The sequence below is a fragment of the Aulonocara stuartgranti genome (assembly GCF_965226115.1).
Source record: "Aulonocara stuartgranti genome assembly, chromosome: 8".
Classification (NCBI taxonomy): Eukaryota; Metazoa; Chordata; class Actinopteri; order Cichliformes; family Cichlidae; genus Aulonocara; species Aulonocara stuartgranti.
Window position 1 is genome coordinate 5,749,170 of NC_138959.1, and position 21,868 is coordinate 5,771,037.

Genomic DNA, 21,868 nt, shown 5'->3' on the forward strand with positions numbered 1-21,868 from the left:
TGTGCTGCCTGTCAGGTCAAGAGGAAAAGTGTCAGCGGTGATGTGCGTCTGCGACTGAAAGTCATCAGATAATGATACAAGCTATGGAAATATATCTAGTATGCCAAACAGAAGATTATGATGTAAAGATACCAAGTGTGTTCAGTTGTGTGTGGATATCTCAGTCAGAGCTTTGAACGTATTTCTTTACATGTCACATTGTTAACTACGCTCGGGAGGCATCTGTTTTCCGGACTTTGTTATTCTCTTGACATATAAGCATGTGAACGTATTTGTGTGTACGTAACAGTAGCGTCCTTAAAAAGGATCCTGATGTTTTGCACTGTTGACATTAGCTGTATTCAGATTATTGTTACTACTATTATACTTACTTATTTTTAACTTTTTGCTGTGATCAATGATGATTCTGAGGCCTCATTTACCTTGGAAGTCAAAGGAGAATCGCAGTGGGCAAGGCAACGACGAACTCATTGGATAAGGTCTTCAAATCTAAGGACATTTCTTAGCCGATGAAAACATTGATTTTCACTTTTTTTTTCTCCATGGGGACCTATAGTTGGGGAAAGTTTTCCTGGGGAAAACAGGACAGTCGACAAATTGTACGTGGTGCTGTAGAAGGATTTTATTAAAACCATAGACAGCCACCAGAAGGACCAACAAATCAATCTTGGAAGAAATCAAGCCATCAACGTCACTGGAAAGACAAAAGATATGACACGCCAACTTTGAACATGTCATCAGAACAGAATAGTCATTAAAAAAGGACATCGTTATTGGAAGAACAGTAGGAAAAAGGCAATGCGTTGGTTCGGCGCCATTAAAACAATGACAAGAAGACTTCAGACTCACACAGGATCAATGTTGCTGTACAATCCACCAGATTTAGATTTCTGAGGTGAATCTTTGCAGAGCCTATAACATATCCTGCATCCTTGTAAAAAGAGGATGACTGATATTTTCTGGCTGGAAATCAAACAAGAGGAACTGACAGTACCGGACAGCTCATTGACAATAGTAGCGGGCTGTGTCGACCCTACATGTAGTTGTGCATAAATCCCCAGGAAGGCCCAACCTTTTGCCTTCTTGTAGGAGTTGTGAAACTTGCCATGTCATTGGCATATTTTCTGACTACATTCTGGTTGAACTATTGTCTTCAATTTCAGAAACTCACATGCATTCATCTTAGCCTGTAGCCCCGCTCATGTGATGCTGTAAAACAGACTTTTTTTGTGCTTGTTTCTATTTTCACACAGTACACATTAATGTGGGCACCAACCTCTGCACCCCCCACCTCCCACAGGGTGTGAGATACAGCATCTTATGAACATGGGCATGTGTTAAACATTTTTGCAGTTTATATACAATTAAATGCTAATAGAGTGGGAGGCTGGAGAGTTGGAGGGAGTTAAATAGCTGAAAGCATGAAGTCATGCAGAGCGAGGATACAGAGGTCAGCACAGTTGTACGCATCGCCTATGGGGAGAGGTAGGCCGTGGCTATACATGATTAGAGCGTGCGTGAAACTATTGTGAGCATAAATTTACTGGCATGCCTAGCTGAGCTATTGCGAGGCTCAATTATCTGTGGTTGTTCGTCCCATACTCTTGCATTCACTGCCTGTATGTATTAATTAATCATTTCAATCCTCCTTTTTCACGATCAAAAAATAAGCTAAATAAAATCGAGCCATTTTGAGTTGGCATTTTTATCAGACTGAGTTAGTGTTGTCCGAAACACAAACACACACAAAACATTATTTAATTTGCTTCTACCAGATCACTTCAGTTGATCTGATATAAAGGGCCTGTTCAGAATAAAACAACTCAATGTTAAATATAATTTACTTTAGTGGTCATATATAAAGACCAGCTCTATTATGCTTATAGCCTTTAGAAAAAGTGCAGGTATGCCTAGCGTGAATGCTCTCTCTCAGCTTGCTTTTTACTTGGCGTTCATCAGCATCGCCATGAGTGTGCAAGTACCTTGATAGTATGTGTTGAAGCATGAGTGGTAATTATTCAGTTTTTCTAATGCAACTGATTAAAATATTTAACTTGGCCGAGATGTCTGTTAATATTGCCTGGGGTCTTTCGTTTATGTACAGTAATAGGTGTTAATATTGAAAGGTCTTTTTGTACAAAGTGTAATGAAGCCAAGCAGACAGTAAAGCGAATATCTGCATAGTGTACTGGAGAGCTGTATACTCCATATACCTGCCCCTTTGAAAGTTCGGCAACATTCATGCTATAACGGCGTTTTGATGCCTTTGACCAAAGCCTCGAATTAGACAATTCATTTGGTTGAAGGATTAGACTGCTAAGGTTTTTAGTGGTAAGCTGGTCACATGAAGATCTAAAATTGGTTTTGATAGACAAGAAAACCTTGCGCCTCCTTTGGGGATTTTCCTCTCTTGAACTCCCAGACTCCTCCCATGTCATCCCTGACTTAGCAGTACATGCATGCTTCAGTGGCCATGTGGATTTGCTTGTGCTCGAGTTGTGGCTATCTGTAGGATTTGGCTCACAGGATTCCTCTGAAAGCCTTTTCACTCCCTGGAACTTTTGGCCTGGTGAATGTTTTGCTTTTGTTGGCAAAGACACGAAGAATCACAGATTGTCTCTTCTGATTGCAGAGTCTGCGAAGACCTGTGTTGGGATAAAAGCTGTATTCAAATCTAAAGAAAGGGCACTGAAGTGAAGGCAGCTGACAACCAAGGTAAGAAAAAGTTTGCATGGCTTTGTGTACAACGCTGGCGGCTTGTATTAACTGTCAGACTTCGTCAATGGGATCTGTTAGTGTAATGGTACTGTGATATATTGACAGTGAAAAGCCTGGTTGGTGGTTGGTGTTACTTTTCCACTGGAACACAGTGTCTCATTTCCACAGGTACAGAGTTGATGGGGTTTTTTTATGGTTGTTTTACGGGAGACTTCTGTATATATAGTACATATGAACTGTACACTTATTGACTGGCACTGACATGTTTGTCAGGTTCCCATGGTTTCCACCTGTCAAGAATGTCCAGAACATTGGAAAACGATCAAAAATAATCTATCCAGAGCGTTTCCTCATCTTTCCAGACGAGCTATGTTAGCAAACCTGATTCTATTTGCCACCTAAGCACCTCAAGGGTCACATGTGTTGTATGAACAAGCTCCAGACTTCATTTACAAAGGAAATCGCATGCTAGATAGTTTTGCATTTTGCATGTGCTTAATGATTCTTACATATGCTGTTTCCTGTGTATGCAGCTTTTTCAGTGTGGCAAATGAAGGAAACTACACTTTGAGAACAATAACAGTGTGTTTGGGCAGTGCATTATGCGTGCTATGCAAACACATTCTCAACTGGTGCAACATCCCTGTAGGGTTGTGGAGGGTTGAGGAATCACTCAGTCTTGACAAGACAGTAAATGTGGACATGGTGGAATTAACCTTGTTCTGCAACACATTTTCTGGGCCAGCTTTTCTTTTTTGTCTGCTGGCAGCGGGTCAGCGTATCGTCTGACAGTTTACATTCCTGAAATTGCAACAGTCAACGATTTTCCCCAAGAGTGGTGTCTTGCACCGTGTTGGATTTTTGCCTTTTATCATAACTGCTACATGTTAACATGCTGTGCCTCATTGACGAGTCGTGTCTTTGATTCAAAGCGGCGTTCCTGATGACTGATGATCTCTTTCTTGCTTTATGCATGTTCTCACTGTCTAACACCACCCTGGTTGATGGAGTAATTGGAAGAAGTCTGCTGAATCCTAATCAGGTTTTGAGTCTGATACAGAAGAAGTAAAAGTGAAAGATTCATATGTAATGACTTCTGTTGGCTGAGGAGTAGGAAACAATCAAGCTTTGAGCTGCAACCTAATAAATGTTAAACAGCCTGTGTCTACAATCGGAAAGTGAGAGTAACCGCATATCTAACGTTGATTAAATAAATGCATTAGAATGAGAGCTGGAGGCTGCTGACATTTCCAAGCTTTTATTTCTTTAGCTAATTCTCCAAATGCAGGTGGTCCCAGGTCAGAACTTGAAGTTGACAAGCTTGAATTACAGATTTGATATAAATCAGAGATTAACATAGAGACTCTGACATGTGGAACCGATATGGTGTTATTAGGTCCATTGTTTTTCTGAGGATTTATAACTCAGTCGGTCACAATCGGAGGGCGGCTTTGGGCACTGACGCATGGATCTATATCTTTACTTACTTTGGCTGATTACTGTCATCACTTTGCAGAGCCAAATTTCATTTTGACATTTGGGATAATGGCAGGAACATGCTCCTCTGCACTGTATAAAAGCATTCATACTGTAGATAAAGGGTAGATATGAAGCAGAGAAATTCAGGGTCCAATCATCTACAGCAGCTGAACGCATTGAATTAAAATTGTTAAAAAATGCTGAATGAAATTTTAAATAAGGTAGGGAAAAGTAGGAGAAGTTTGAATATTTTTGGAGATTGTACTATCTATATAGCTGAATCATCCAGGTTTGACTGTATGATGGTGGGTGCCACAGATGGATGTGCTTCTCTTTTGAAACCTAACTGCACATTGCTACGATGCCACGTTGTTGATTGTTTAGTGTGGGAGCACTCCTACACACTTACATTGATCTGAACACTTTTGTTTCCTTTGTACCCAAAAAATGTAAAAGTTGTGTGATAGCATCTGGCTACGTCAAAGAGCTAACTAGCATCATAATTATTAGAAAGTTGTCAACTGCTGCTTCCCCATTTCTATAGTTCTCTAATTCTGTGTGTATTGTTAGTTGCTTTGAAGTTCTTCCTCTTTTTGATATCACATTGTTTGAATTTACTACATACAGTGGGAAAGTTACCCCACCTCCTACTAGTTTTTAAAGGTATAGTTACATAGTGAATAGGACATAAAATGGTCATTTTCGGTTGGATTTTATTGTACTCAAAGCTGAGTCCATTAGCCTGCATCACACTTTAAAATTTGTTTTAGTGACAGAAATAGTAGTTTTTGTAACAATCAATCCATCCATCCATTCATCCAACTATCCATGATCTGCCGTCATCTGTTTTATAAGGGGCAATAGTCCAGGCAGAGATACCCAGTAGCAGAAACGCCTAAAATACCTCACCTAGAAGACACCTGGTTAGGTGCCTGAACCACCTTCAAATAGTGGCTCTCTGAGGCCCTCTTGAATGACTAAGCTCTTTCCTCTGTCTCTCAGGCAGAGCCTAGACACCCTTTAGGTACAGACTAATAGAATGAGATCACAGCAGAAATGAGCTTTCTCAAGAGTAGGTGAGGATAGGAACGCAGATCATCTGGTAAATCTGCAGCTTTGCCTTCCTGCTCTTCACCGCAACAGACTGATACACAGTCTGCGTTATTGTTGTGTCGTGTCAATCTACTGCTCAAGTCTTGCCTCACTTGTGAGCAAGATCCAGAGATGCTCAAACTCCTCTACTTGGAAGAAATGGTTAGAAATCTTTCTAATAGCTTAAAATGTGTCAAATATAGGGCGTTATTACTTCTGCGTCATTACTTCTGACTAAAAAGGGTGGAACTGATATTTAGGTGTGGTACTGAGATTATGTATTTCAATTGCATTTTGATTAGAAACAGAATGATGACGTGACGCACATTATAGTAGGTATCAGTGCAAACATATCAAGTGCATTTTAGATACATAAAAAAACCCTTTCTAAAATGGGCCTGCCTTCTGACATAAACTTGAATAAAAGTTCTTGACTCAAATGGTCAGGTTTGCTGGCTGTGTGAGAACACAGATTACCCATAACACACAGATAAACTCTGTAACAGCAAGATAAATATCTGTAGTTGACAGAGCCTACCGCAGTTTATGAATTGTAGTACTGACTAAAAATGAAACGCTTGGCGTCTGAGTGTTTTGTAGTTTGCTAATTGCTATTAAACCAGAAACCACAATATAATCCTTTTCTAATTATAGTCAATTGACTTTTCTGTTGTGCTGCGCCGAGCGACTAAATCAAAACAAAGCAACCTCTGACAGCGGATTGAGCGTCGGGCATCGCCTCTGTATACCCTCGTGGCTCTCAGGTGGCAGAGAGAACGAGCAGATCCACTCCCTCCCCATCTGTCGTGCCCGTCAGGGGAATCACCTTCTCGCTCTGGCACACACTTGCAAACAGACGCACACACACATCCACCTGGGAATGCATTCACAGCTACAATCATAAACAAGAGCAAGCATAATCAAATGAGCATCCACAAGCTCACAGTCGCTGATAAAACAAATGGGACGCATTCCGATTCACGCAAAGATAATCTGTGAGCTTTGCTTATCTGCAGACAGGATGTACCTGGGGATGTGTAAAGCAGGATAGGCAAAGTGTGAGTGGGCTGAAAGCCAGTGGCTGAATTGCTTTTTTTCTTTGACAGTTTGACTCATCACCTCCCTGGGTAATCCCAGCGTTCGCTTTTGGACAACTCGCGTACCAAGCAGCAGTTTCACTTTGATTGAATTGAATTCGTCAGATGGCCATTCAGGCCTTTGCTGCCACTAACGGGAAGACGTAAACTGTATGACAGTCAAAGCTGCGTAGAAGAGAGACACAGTGACATTTAAACTGAAACCATTTCAGTCAGACAGATGAGCGTTCAGGCTGTCTCTGTATTAATGCTGTCTCCTTTTCTGTGACATTTGAATGAGCTTTTTTCCCCCTCCACATTGGTGATCAATAAAGTAACTTAATAACCTGCCTCGAGACTCTAGGACGATTGGACAGAATAGAGTAGCGTCAATTTAGTGCAGTTTTATTCTGCAAGGAAGCAAGGGTTTCATTTGATATTTCCAGGAACAATGGAAACAATAACTGAATAATGACACTGACTAATACCAGGTGCGGGTTTACCTGCGTTTTGGCTGGAAACATGGCTGGGTGTCAGTGAAGCAGTAGAGACATGACACTGTTATCTTATTGTGGTTTTTTTTTCTTTCTTTCTTTTTGTGCAGCGCAAGTGCTCTTTGCTTTCCAGCATATGGGTTTATTGTGTTGTAAACAAGGGGCAGCTATAATGTTAGGCTGCAGCATTATCGAGGTAGCGTGTGTGGTATTTTTATGAAACTGTGTGGTTTTTAGGACGGCTCTCTCATTCACTCACAGGAAGTGGTTTTTGCCTCTTTTCTGCAAAGCACAAAATGTTCCTCTTTTGCAGGTCTCCTGATACTTATTTCATTCATTTCTTTGTGATCACGCCAACATCTGTATTAAAGGCGAGCTCTGCTTGGGGTCAAAGCGGAAAAGTGCAAACCGCAATTGGTAAAGATTAGAAAGGTTTTGTGGTGTAACGTAGCTACCCCTGAGGGCCGCGTTTGTATTTGAACTGTAGTTTATTGGTGCTGCACAGAAAAAAAGATAACGTGAAATATATATTAAATATATTTTACCAACACAGCCTGTTTAGATTGTCTTTCAACTGCATTCTTTTCATTACATGATTTGTACTGCTTTGTTGTAGACATTGAAGATAACTGGCACAATGGCACAACAGGGAAGGAAATAGTACTCAGCACCATCTACTCTTCTTCCTGTCCTTTGTTTGTTGGCCCCACTTCAGTGCTAGACTTTTAATCTTCATATATGAAGGTGCTCTAGTTAAAAGTTAAAGTCCAGAGAAGCCTGCACTCACCGAGATGCACTCGCTCACCCTCTGAAATACTTGCTGTGTGGCCCAAACGCAAAATAAACAGACCAGACGAAAGACACACCGGGAGTATATTTCCCACTTCGAGCAGCACGGGGAGAAAGAAGTGACGAGAGAGGGAGAGCCTTGTTCACATACACTCACTAGCCATTTCATTAGGTATACTATACTTAGTATTGAGTGTGAGCCCGTTTTGCCCTTAATTCCTCATGGCATGGATTCAACAGTCCTGAGAGATTTTGGGCCGTATCGACATGACAGCATGTCACATTTCCTGCAGGTCTGTAATGTAAATCTCCTGTTTGACTACATCCTAAAGGTGCTCTGTATGATTGAGATTTAGTGACTCAGTTTCCCCAGTTTCTTCAGCTGACAGGCGTGGCAGTCGGTGTGGTCTACTGGTGCTGTAGCCCATCTGTTTCAACATTTTGGGCGTATCCTGCATATCTTGGCTGTAATGAGTGGCTATTTGAGTTACTGTTGCCTTGCTGTCACCTTGAGGTGTCTTTAGAGATGCAGCAGTAACTCAAATGAGCAGACGCTCTTCTGCAACTGAGGTATGCAGACGAGCATCTGATTATTGCCTAATTATGGTGCTGTTGCTTATCACCTTGAAGCAGTCCTCTGAACTCTGGCATTAACGAGGCGTTTTTGCCCATAGAACCGCTGCGTACTGGGTAGGGATGGTTGTGTGGGAAAATCCCAGCAGAGCAGCGGTTTCTGATATCCAAATGTGTCTGTAATCACACAGTTGCTTTAACCTCTGATTTAAAATTCAAAACAATAGAAATGTAAAAGTGCAGAGGTGCTAGCCTGAGGTTGCACGGTACGAAACAAAGCAGAGCTAAACACAATCCACAGTTCTGATAGCTTGTTTTAATCGACCAGCTATCGCAAAATGAAAATCTGGATCTCATATCATAATTGTTTTAACATTTTCTTCGGGGGGAATAAAAGCTGCATCAGAAGAAGAAAGCCAAAAATAGATTCAATTCTGTAGCTTTAAGTCCTGCACAATCTCAACATTTTAACAATAAATGAACCAAAACTTCATTTGCAAATGCTTTTGAGGGACTCCTCAAACATGTTTACATTGACTTGTTTTGCTATCGTGTCACACTGTCATTGAAAAAAATGACGTTAGATTCATGTAAAATAGGCAGCAGCTCACTGCACAGGCAGTGCACTTTAATCAACTACAGAACTGACTTCTCTTTTATATTCCTCCCACTTTGTAAGCCATGATTGCAGCCACATGCCGTTGTTCCATTCAGATCACATACTGCAACACTAAGTCTTCACCAGGCTCTTTGAATTGCTTGTCACTGCAACAGCTCCTGTCAGACAGCCAACTGTACTTCCTGGTGTGAAACAGATCTGATTGTATCGACTGCTATCTAGTTTCAAAGTAACAATGAGGCAGTTCTTTTAGCAACCCAAGCTGGAAACATTTTTCTAAGTTCACAGGTTTCACGGGGAGCTTGTGTTTCCATACACCGCAGCAGCAGCAAATCTGACAGGAATACAAGTTTCTTTAAATGTTGACATTTTAATGCATCCATATAACAGACAGGTTAGTGGAGTCCTGAGGTTTTGCACACTCAAAATAACGAACATGGTCGTGCAGCTTTTTCCAAAATAGCATTATGTGTAAACAGTCTGTCACGTGTCAAAAACCAGCCGAGGGGGCCAGAACTACTCCACTAATAAAAGTCATTAATTACTCTAATTTGTCTACTTTGTAAAAATCTTGAGCCACCCCCCTTTTCTTTATGTTTTGTTTCCAAGGAGCCAGACCCTCTTGTAATTTTTTAAGTGGTCTTGAACAATAGTTTTCTAGGATTTTTGAAAGTCTTTCAAAGATTTCTTTTGGACATTGGCTGGGATGTTTTTGTTTTTTTTGACAAACCTGGATATGTGGAAGATAACAGAAGGTGTAAAAGGCCTCAAAATATCTACAGCAGATGAACAGTAGCTAAAAGGCATGTCCCTAAGAAACAGGAAAGATGCATCTAGTCCTTCAGTTGATCCACCTGCTGTTGAACGAAACCTCATCGAAAGTCACATCTCTGAATTGGAAGGAAATTTGGAACAAAATTACTTAATAACTGAACTGAAACAGGTGAAAACAGGTCTTATAGGGTGATTAAATCAAATCTGAAATTTTTTGGATCAAATCATCAATAATATGCACAGAGAAAGTCCAGGAAAGAAATACAGCGTCTACAGCCGTCTGTAAAACACGATGGAGGCTTTGTCTTGGTTTGGGGCAGAATTTCAGCAAGTTTTGTTGGAGATCTTGTCAAAATCAATTGAATTATAAACTGTCATTGTGCAATATTTGAAGCAGTTTGTATTTAGAGGGATCAAAAGCTGCTAACGAAGACCCAAAGTTCCAAAGAAGAACTTTGAAAGCCCTTCGAGAAGCCTGGAAAACTATACCTGAAGACTATTTAAACAAATGACAAGAAATCTTGCTTAAGAGAGTTTAAGCTTTGACGAAGATTAAATGTAGTCATGCCAAATGTTGACTTTTAAGCTTGTTGAAATTGCTGCATCTGTTTCCCTATGAAAGAACTAAAACAAGTTGTCACCGCTTGTTTAAATGAAGGTAAAATGAAATTAATAGTTTCAAGTAATTGCACACATTTGATTTAATGGCTGTTTTATGAATACTTTATACTCCATTAAGCACCAAACCCCAGTTCACATTTCCCTCATGTTTATTAAATGGGTGGATTTAGTTCTTTTCCCTTAAAAAAATCAGTGCCCCCTCCCCACTTGTTAATGTTTCCGAAAGTGGTGTCAGTTGAGTCACGTAACAGGTGCAGCAGGCACAAGATCCTGCCCAAACATTTTGGCCCCCCCGCCATGTTATATATGTAGTATACAGTCCAGCCTGTCCCTGTGGTGCCAGAAAACACGCTCAGCCACACCAGACAGATCATTTTGCTTCTCTGGCTAACGTTGCCCTGCCTGTGTTTGGTCTCGCTGTCACGGTTCAGCTATATGGGACTATAGATAAAGGTAACATATACCTTGTGATGTCTTTCACCTCAAGCTAAGGACCAAAACATCTGAGCTACTGCTGCTTTACAAGTTTAATGAATACGCCTTCAGCATGGATAAGAAGCACTGTACATTAAATGTTGATTGGATAGAAAGTAGGTCATTTTGTTGCATAAGCTCTGAGGGAGTACATGCAAGGCTTATATTTTTCTATACTGAGTGTTTATCACAGCATGTGGTAGTGGTGGTGGAGCGTTAGTGCACAGTGTTGATGTTAAATGCAGTTTGTGCCATCTGCCCATATATATATTTGTTATATATTTGTAATGATGTAAAGAGACAGAGAGAAGAAGGAACGATTAAAAAAAACTGACAGAGACGTTGGAAAGAGACTTGAGGAAGGGGAAGAGGAAAGAAGTGGCCTGTGACCGGTGGGCAGCGTTAACCAGTTGAGAAAAAGGCATTCCAGCGCTTTTGTTGTCGGGCCACAAATATTCCAGTCTTCCCTTCCTACTCCTTTGCCACACAAACAAAGTGAACTCCGGCAAAGGCGGAGAAGAGAGAAGACATTTAAAGGTCTCACGTACAGTGGACATCATTGTGTCCCATCTGTTAGCTCTACACTTTGTTTGGCTTGAGTTTCAGCCATACATGTGTATGAGAGTTTATTAAAGACAGACTAAGGAGGAAATTGAGTCCAGCTTCAGAACTTTGTTTGCAGATATGAATGCACGCACAAACACCACCTCCCCCGCGCACACAGGCGAATGTGCGCTCAAATACGTCGAGTATATTCAAATGTATTTCTTAACCTCCTAAGACCCGAACTCTTCCACGGCATGCATTTTTAATTTCTCTTTGATATTTGGGCTGATTGGGGCCTGATAAATGTAAAAACAAAGAATTACCAGATTTATTTTTTTTTACCTAATTTTAGTTTCTAAGAAAAATGAGAGCCACATATGAGGATATTCATTTAAAATTTTGATAGAACAGTAGCAGTATGCTGTCCTCGTAAGTGGATATCAGGCCCTTTTAGAGCAAAATTGAGTATTTTGGTCTAAGTAACCCAAAATGTGATCTCCACATATGTGGACGCCAGGTCCTAGGAGGTTAAGCTTTCAAGCACATAGTGAGGAGATGGACGCAGGAAGGTACTGGTGCACCTTTTGTACTGTATTTGGATGAGTTCCAGGTCATTGACCCGAGTCCTCCACTTTCTCATTAAAGATACAATTCTAGAATCTGAGCAGACTCAGCTCAACATGCCATCACTACTAAAAGACATATTGGGACATTTTCCCTCCACCACTGGAAGGAGACCTATAGGAGAGCAGATTGTGAAGTAAAGTGAATAATATTGACACAATTTTTTTAACTTATTGCTTGGTTGAACATTAACTGGGTATATGCTTTAATTTTTGGCAACTTGATGACAGCAACAGAGAAGGTATAAGCCCAAACGTATGGTTTCAGATTATATTACAAGTCTTATTTTCTCTCACTTTAAAGCCTCTGCTTTGCTTTGTCTTAAAGCTAGCTGTTATAACGGTTGCCATTTTTTTTATTGTTTGATGTCTCGCTAAGCTGGCAGCTGATGAGTTATCTCCATTATATCAATTGCCCATGTGCCGTTTGGCAAAGTACCTAATCCAAGTCTGTCAGGGTTAGTTTAGCTGTAATTCTGCCAATGTGGTTTGACAAACTTCTTCTGTGTGGATGTGTTTGTGTGTGCAGGTGCTGTGAGAAACTTTGTTCAGCACTTGTCCGTTAGTCAGATAGGCCTGCAGTGCACACGCTTCTTTTTCCACCAAATATTTGAGAATCTTTAAGCTTTTTTTTATTTATAATGCACCAAATCACAACAACAGCCACAGCCAACAGACGCTACAATAATACAGAGGAAACTCGAACAATCAGATGACCCCCTGTGAGCAAGCACTTGGCAAAAGGGGGAAGGAAACCTCAAGCAGAATCAGGTTTAGGGAGGGGCAGTTATCTGCTGCGATGTGAGGGGAGAAAGACGGGGTAAAAGACGAGAGCGCTACAGATTAATAATAACTAAAGTTTAAATGCAGAATGTTGTATAAAAAAATCAGTATGGCTCATATTTCATTGTTTTTTTCGTTGCTAGGCTATTGAGATTAATTAAGTTGACTATATTCGTGTGACCCCACCTCACCCTAGATGATAATCTGTGTGTATGAGTTTCCATTTGGATATTGCTACAAGTAGAATAGGCGACTGATAATTTGGGGGTAAAAGATTTGGGATAAAAGAAGTTTTACTCTCAAGCAGAACAGAAAAGAGAAGTGACTGGAGACAAATCTCACAGTGAGTCAACTTTTGAACTATTAGCTGATTGAGATTTTCCTCGGATTTGTTGTGAGGATGCTGGATTATGGGATTGTACAAACGCAGTAAGCAGCTCACTTTGCAGCATGGGTTGTCTGTGGAGTCTACGGTTAAATCCGAAGAAATGATCAGCTCTGTGGGGTGCACCAGAAAGAGTCTGCTCCCTGTTTTCATCCAGCTGTCCATTTCTCAAAGTTATTAAATTCATTTGTAAGAAGTTTACCCAACAAAGTGCACAGTAGCAGCTATAGCAGTGCTTCTTAGTGTGAATAAATGTAGCCCTAATGTGAGCCTGAGTATATACTGATCAGTCTTAGTTATTACACACAAAGCCTGGTGGGGTTAGGCTAAAGTGTCTTAGACTCGTTAACATGGCTCTTGAGCCATTACTGGGCACTTCTTGCAGGATGGTGGGACACACTGTGCTGCTTAGGGAGTGCCTTTACCATAAGATGGGTGGTGGGTTGTTTCATAACATGGATGAAAGACCCCCTAAGTGCAGAACACTTAACTGTGACTAAGTGATCACTGTTACTAACTTCACCTGTCAGGGATTTTAATCTGTGTCTGATCTGTGTGACTGTACCTCCCAGTGTGTGTGCCCACATTTGTATCAATTGCTGTAGTTGACTCTTTATATATGCCTCCCTGTCTGTTCGTAACCCTATTTGTGTTTGCGTCTTCTTGCGCCGTGTCTCTGAATGCGTCTCATTGTGTTCATCACTGCCCATGTGTGGACTCCCAAGGCTGTGTGAGTTCATTGTGCGTGTCTCCTCCTGTTTAGATAACGCCAGTGTTGTCCATACGCGGAGAGACAACTGCAGAGGCATACACTATGCATACTTATGTGGTCAGAAGCCTATGTTTTATGGAACATACTGTACTGAGCTGCTCTGCTGCAGTAAAGGGGCTATAAATAGAAGGTGCTGATAAAGAGTAAGAAAAAAGGGGGCACGGTGTGAAATAGACTCACCAAGCCGGTTACTGTTTAAACACTCAGACAGGAGCTTAAGGAACACCAGACTGGGCTTAAACCAACACTACGGTAGATTATATAACCGTGAGCAATATTAAAAGCACAAGTATTCTCAGTATTGACTTTGAATTGATGTGTCTATATTTATAGTAGGGGTTTGGCTTTCATTACCTGACGTATTTATGATTTTCATTAGTGAAGGAACGCAGAGTCATATATGTTAACTGTGAAGGCTGAAACCACATTGAGGTCTGCCAGATAGGTTCACTGGGGGAACAATTCAACTATTCTTCACCAGCACAGTTGGCCAGCCTTACCTGGCATTTGCACCGGACCTCATTTTCATGTGTTGTTTTCAAAGGAGGACCTTTTTCGTCTTTGACTTTGTATGCTTCTGTTGTTTGTACAGTAGCTGCAGTCATCACACTGCACCGCCCATGCATTACCAATCCACAAACAGTCATCTCAAGACAGTTTATATTAGAAGTTAAGAATCTCAACGAAAGAGCTGCGGCGGAGAGAAAGTTCTCACTTCCAACAGGAAGACATCTCCATCAGAAACAGACAGAGAGACGGCACAGAGAGAAGTTAATAACACGCTGAAGTGGCATGTGAGTGGAAAAGGAACGCTCCATGCAGCATGGGAAGTCCCCCGAGCATCCTGAGCCTATAGCAGCATAAATCAGGGATAGTCCAGGCTCACTCGACCCAGCCCCTAACTGTAAGTTTAATCAAAATGAAAGTATTAAGGCTGATCTTAAAAGTAGTGTGTTTCTGTTTCCTGAACCACCATTTACTTGAACTGGTGGTGTGTTTTAAACTCACAGATGCCAGGAAGAACATGGGAAAGTATTTATTTTTAAGACAATACATTTTCAACTTTTAAAAAAAAATTTGGTGATTGGAGGATAGTAAAACATCTTTAGCCAAACCTTAACTTTGACCCAAGAATCTGGTGTGGTCCCGCTCTGAAACAGACCCTTGGAAAACCCGGAGAAACCCAAAACAATGACATAAATAATTTTCTTATTTATTTATATATATATTTGTAATTTGATTTAAGGATGATTATGTCCTGTCCAAAACTGAGAGGGGGATTAACAAACCTCACCCAGACTGATGAGCATCTGATGAGCATCTAATTAGCATCAGTTGGTTTAGTGGAGGCGCGCTGCCTGGGTGGCAAGATGATGCCCTCTCGCTCGCTCCTAATTCTCCAGGCAATTAACTCTGCTGCTCTGATATGAGCACAATCCAGCATCAAACAGATTGTGTGCTATGGAACTGGTAAGCAACTCACATGCACCTCTGCCGGGAAATGTCTGCAAAAGTTCAGGGATGGAGTGCATGTGCGAAAACATTTTCAGGACAGTTATGAGGGAATTTCCCTGCAGTGCAGTGTGGTCACCTCGAAACAGGACAAGTCGGTAATATATCACACCTTCTATCTATAGAAGCGTCATGATTTTAAAGAGCAAGTCATAGTTGATGATTTGTCATGACTACAATTAGTTTAAACACATTGAAACTGGCAGGAAATGCGTTTTACAACAGCAAAGGTTTCCGGTCGCTGAGCAAGAGAGATGAGGGGTATCCTATCCCTGCCATGAGCGACATACTCAGAGGAGGAGGTGTTTTCAATTGTTTGTCCTCTGATCCAAAAGGTTACAATGGTTTACATGGATGGGCTCCCCTAGCCTTAGAAAAAGATGAAATGCAAAGAGAACTGTGGGCTTGCACACCCGCGGCCCTTCTTTTGTTGTCTTATCATGTTGGGATTTTATGCTTTCAGAACAATATGTTGCAAAGACAAATTGAGGTTTTTGCTCTCGAGTTTTGCAAAAGACGATACAAACATTTTTTGCTCTGGTGATGATCTGCAGAATTTATTGGAGGATATGACTAATGAAATAAGTAAAGTGAAGTTCTGGCTTGATAAAAACAAATTATCATTAAATTTGAATAAATCTAAACTGATGTTATTTGGAAATAGTAGTTTAAATACAAATGCAAAGATTCAAATAAATGGTGTTGATATTGAAAGAGTCAGTGAAAATAAATTTCTGGGGGTAATAATAGATGAAAAACTTAACTGGAGAGCTCACGTAAGATATATTCATTCCAAAGTATCACGAAGCATTGCAGTACTAAACAAGGCAAAACAGGTATTCGACAGAACATCACTTCATATTCTCTACTGTTCACTGGTTTCACCATACTTAAGCTATTGTGCAGAGGTCTGGGGCAATAACTATAAAACCACATTACATTCACTTTTTACTCTTCAAAAAAAAAGCAATTCGAATCATCCACAATGCAGGTTATAGGGAACATACAAACTCACTATTTTTGCAGTCTGAAATATTGAAAATTGACGATATAGTGAAATTCCAAACAGCACAAATTCTATTCAAAGCAAAAAATAAAGAACTGCCAGGTAATATTCAGAGTATGTTTTTTTTGAAAGAAGGAAGTTATAATTTAAGGGGTTTTTGTAACTTCAAAACAATGAAGGTACGTACTACAAGAAAAGGCTTTTGTGTTTCTGTTCACGGAGTGAAACTATGGAACAAACTGAATATGGAATTAAAGCAATGTCCAAACATAAAACTGTTCAAAAAGAGTTATAAAAATACGATCTTCTCGATCTATAAAGAAAAGGAAAATATTTAAATTAAGTGAATGTCTCTATTTAAAAACAAACAAACAAAAAATTCATGATGTGATATTATAGTATATAGTATATCAGAAATCTGTTCACTATTTTTATTACAAATTATATCAGTAAGGAAGCTGACTAAATATTCACTGATAATTTATGGGACAGGGGTGGGATTAAATAAGTGTATACTTCTTCCCACTCCCTTTCAACATGTAAATTAATCAGAATGGTTTTTTGTATGTAATTTGTATAGTATTTTTTTCTCTCTTATTTCTTTTCTAAATGTACTTGTATATTGTTCACATGTTGAAATAAATTACCAATCAATCAATCAATCACTGAAAAATTGATCCCAGATCTGTTCAGTCTCACTTTCACCTGCCTTGCTTTTCCACGAATCCTTGGCCTTGATCTTCCCTAGTCCCCCCCTTTGCTTCTACCTTCTGCTGTGCCTCCATAACACTCCTTCAGATTTTCTTTATGCCTTTGTGTTAACACATGCGATACATGCACGCGCATGCACATTCAAACCATATCCATTTGGCTCCCTGCACACACTGCACCCCCAGTGTTCCCATTTGGAATTCTCCCATCCCCTCATTTCCAGAGTCCTGTTTTACCATAGCAACACTAGCATGTCTGAGCTCAAACACACATTTCATATTCACCACACTTCGCCCTCTCTCTTTCTCTTCTTTAAAGCCTCAGTTCTGGGCCTGTTTTTCTGGCCCGCTCCCCGCTTACTGTGTTCCTTCAGGAATTTTGGCGCAGATTCAAACATCTTAAATTAAGTACAGGCTGCCACAGCAGCCCGGGCCCCTTCGCTCCTCGTCTTCCACCCCACATGTTGACCCCAGGGAGTATTTGTGTGCAGAAAGGGGGCTGATAATCAGGCCACTGACAACCTGTCCCAAGAAGACTTTGCCGCCTGTCACATCCCTTTCCCCCCGTCTTTTAACTCCTCCCTGTCCATCATTTTCCCACTCTTTTCCCTTCAGTTTGTTTTGTCACTATTGGATAGATTAACATTTAACTAACACTATCTCAGTCTCCTACAAGGATGGCTGATTTTGTAGTCCCAAGTTAAAATTTCAGAGAGATTAACATTTTATATGCGTCTGTGTATCAGTGACGCCCAAGCACAAAGTGTATCAAATTGAGCAATCAGATTTTTTTTTTTATTATTTTTTGTTAGTGTCTGTAGTTAGTGTTTGTGGGGTTTTTAAACTTTAATCTTGATCTACTTGGAATTTCGTTTTGTATTGTTGCAGAAACATTTCTTATAAACCAGTGCATTTGTTTGAATATCTTAAAGCGGTAGCCGGGTACATATTTCGCCAGTCTGGCTCGATGAAATCAAGAGACTGTTTTAGGTAGACAGCGTCCCTACAAAGTCAGATTTTCAAACCTTTCCTTTGGCAGTTTATGCATCTGGATTGTTTTGGGGTGAGATTTCCAGACCTCGAATGTCTGTTGAAATATCTGCCTTCGTTTATAGATATAACACAAAAAGACAGCACACAGCTTTTATATTTGAAAGACTTATGAAAGATTTTTTCAGAATTCATCACCTGATTATCTGCAGTCACTGCTAAAGCAAAAAAACCCAGTTCCTACGTGAAACTGCTCACATTGAGTTTTATGAATTTAATCACATTAATAAAAACTTAATTTGTTTAAATCAAATTGCTAAAACCTCGTATTTTATTTTAGTTTAATGGATTAAAACGGTGTCATTTGACCTGCAGTCGCTTCCATTCATCTGCAGTAATTTGCAGAATGAACCCGAGGAGAGATCACATGCATCAAAACCTGTTTCAGTGTTTAAAGAAAGAGTAAAAAAGTGCAATTGGCAATCTAACGATTCTCTCTACTTTTGTGTCTTTTCTCCAGGGCTCATTCCCGCTCTGCTTTTCTTATTTGTGAGGGGGGGAAAAGCAACAGCTTCCCCCCAAAAGTCAAGTGGGAAGAAAGTAATTCTACAGATGTTGTCTGCTGGAGCCCAAAGTTACTTTCTCCTTCTTCCTTCCCTTTACCTCTTCGTGACCCTCTTGAATCATTTACTCATCTACACTTTGTTTTTCTCTTCCATACGGGACATCTGTCTGGTTTTTATATGCTGATTAACTAACTGCCTTTAATTTTTTTGCACTGGTGTAACACTAAGATCTGCTAAGCTGTGTGGACAAAGGAGGCCCTCTTTTTGTTCTTTCATGTGGTTTTGTGTACATGAGACTGGACGTGTATAGAGCTACTCGAGACACTATCCAAGTTTTTTTTCCTTCATATGCGAGATGCTCATATGACAAGCCTGCTGCACATTAGTCCGGTGATTTACAGAGTTTGGCTGTGGCGCCAACCTCACCCCCTCCTGCTTCGACTCTCTCGCTGGTTCATCCGTCTTTGGTTGTCCATTGTATTTGGTCTGGTTTAGATTCTCAGTTTGATGGCTTCACTGCTGGAGAGAGAACACATGTGCGAAGCGGATGTGTTGCCTCGCGTTTTCACAGCCAACTCCCTCACATCTCGGCAGCTGTCGTTGTCACATTGAAAACTAGAACCTAATATTTTTCATGCCTTTTATGCGCTACATGGAATGGCACTGCATTCCCATCAACATTTAAAAATAACATCAGAAATAATCCCAAGGTGCCAAGATGAAGTCGGAACAGACAGACGGCTCTGAGCTTATGATTACCATATTTTCAATGGGGACTCTGTCCTTGTGGCGTTCATGGCTTTTAATGGCCATGCATTCATTTAGTCTTACACAAAGGCATCAAACAAATGTAGGCTGTAACGGACTGGCGTGTTTCTTTTTGTTTTTTTGAACAGAGTGTGTGGCTTGAAAGGCTTTGGACATCAAGTTGTCTGTCAAGACACTTTCTTTGTTACAGTGAAGTTATGCTGGTTTCTGTTCTCAATTGGTGAGGCTGTCCTGATCTATTCATCATCCTCTTCTGTTGCCATTCAGTGTACAGTCATCATTTAAAACAGTCCAAGCCTATTGTGGTCTCTCTTGGAAACCAAACATGAGTAACAGACCTTTCTTGATTGGTTCAGGAATCATATTTTTTTCCTAGTTATTATTAAATTGGAAGTTGTCCTGCGTGACCTGATTTTTTTATTTATTTATTTATTTATTTTTTGCAGTGTATGCAAGGCTTGCCTCTTTCCACATCTCTAAACAGCAGCCAGCATTTCTAGTCTAATCAGCAACTCTGTTTGTCAGCTCAATGCCCACAGCGGTGGCATCAGGAATGGGGACGTCATCTTCCTACTTCTTCTTCTACTTCTTCCATCTCTTCTTTAGTTTTTTTCATTTATCAGCTGATGAGTGAAAATGACTAAGCTCTGCTCTGTAAATTATTTACTTGTAAAGCAGGGATGGGCATTGAAAACTAGCTTTTTCTGTAAATGCAGTGGCGTGTTGCCTAACGTATTTATCTCTCTGTGTTATGGTCCGTCTAGGTGTGGCCAGACCATAACATAAGGGTGATCCATCCCCGTCCGACCCCAGCAGCACATCACACAATTACTACTGTTTGATGGTGATTTATTTCCAATGAGTGGATTAAAAAAAAACAAAGAAAAGGAGCGAATTATAACTGTGGGGTGGACCTAATGCCAAAATAACAAACAGAAGGAGCCTATCACAAGGATAAATCAAACTTGCCTACTCAAAAAGAATTAAACCAAACGACTGCAACTTAGCCCCCTAACTAACAAAAACATGAGAAACCTGTAATCAAACAAAAGGGCAGTCCACTCCTATATGCTCCTGTATCAAACAAACATGGCTAGACAGGGAACACAAAATCTGCCGGTTGGGAAGGGCCGAGGATGAATGACTGGCCATCCATGGTGGTGTCATCCAGATCATTAGCCAATCTGTATGGTCCGTCCCCTGGATCCACCAATCACGGAGAGGCACCTGCAGACTCAGATTTACATATGAGACAGCATTACGACAACAGTCGTAGCACTATGTAAAAAATAAACTAAACTTAAAAAATAAAAAAGTGCAAAATTGCTGAATAAGGACAATGCAGTTGACTCCTCTGGAAGTCTCCAAGCGATGCTAGATAATCTAGTATTGCTAGCTCTTCTCACTCACCACCACACTGGGCGCACTGATGCTGTTTACTTTTTTGTTCATTCATACGGCGTTCTTCATCTGATTGCTTCATGTAGATCCGTCGGCTCACTAGTTTTGTCTGGTTTAAAACAAAAATAGTCCCCAATAGGCTATTTAGGCTTTTTTTCTTACAGTAAATGACTGTGTGGTGTGAACGGGCATACCCCGAGGCTAAACTACAGTCTTGGCCATGAGCTAGTACAGTTTGTTGTAGGTTTCGTTACAGAAATCAGTCTCTAACTGGCATATGTTTTTGGTTTCAAATATAATCGGTAAATTGAGTCCTCTGTGCTGTTGTACTGTCCCTGGTTGAGTGGAAACATCACTTGTTAGTGATTAGCTAAGGCAAAAAGAAAAAGAGCATAAACCTTCTGGCAAAAGTAAATTGGCAAACTTGAACAGTATGTCAGACTGAGTGAACCAGTTGAGACAAAAAGGCCTTTTACAGTGCAGAGGGAGCTCTTTCATCTGTTCCGTGACCTTATATCAAAATGTTGACATTCCTGGCCTGACCTTCTTTATCCCGCACCTGCATATCTTTATCTTTTATTGCTTATATTGAATTATCTTTTAATATTCTCCATTGACTGTACAGTAGGTATTCTGTCTCTGGGTATCTTCTCCAGAAATGTCTCACATTTGATATGTTGCTCTGTTGGTTTGTTAGCCAACAGAGCAAAAGCAGCAGGTCTTCTGAGCAGATCTCTTAGAGTTTCCATAGATTTGATCACAGATCAAGTATCTGTCACATCTACAGTTCTCCGTGTACAAAAGGAAAGCGTACAGTTACTCTACGCGGATTGAGTCTCTGGCAGAGATACCCGAGCCAGGTAAAACGTGGCAGTTGATGCGTTGAGCCATCATTACAGTATGTACAAAATCAGTGGAATCAAGTTTTCTGTAAAACAAACAAACAACAAAAATGTCAAAAAACAAAAACACAACACATCCGTTTAGGTTTTAGCATCGTCCAAATAAGTTTTAATGTTCTTTGGTTATAATTACATTTCATATTAGACAGTGCGATTGTGATCTTTGCTTATCCAGCAGAAAAAAGTCAGACTTCA

The 21,868-nt window shown here is 40.4% G+C and overlaps 1 protein-coding gene across 3 annotated transcripts in view; it reads left to right on the forward strand.

Annotated features, from left to right (window-relative positions):
- Positions 1 to 21,868, forward strand: part of thrab (thyroid hormone receptor alpha b) — a 154,496-nt gene that overhangs the window by 21,509 nt on the left and 111,119 nt on the right. For 2 of the 3 annotated variants that reach the window (XM_082543110.1, XM_082543111.1), the window contains exon 2: positions 2,633 to 2,715. The exons of the other annotated variant lie outside the window; for it this stretch is intronic. The gene's annotated coding sequence lies outside the window, so the exon portion shown is untranslated. The remainder of the gene's footprint in view (positions 1 to 2,632; positions 2,716 to 21,868) is intronic. 3 annotated transcript variants of the gene reach the window in all.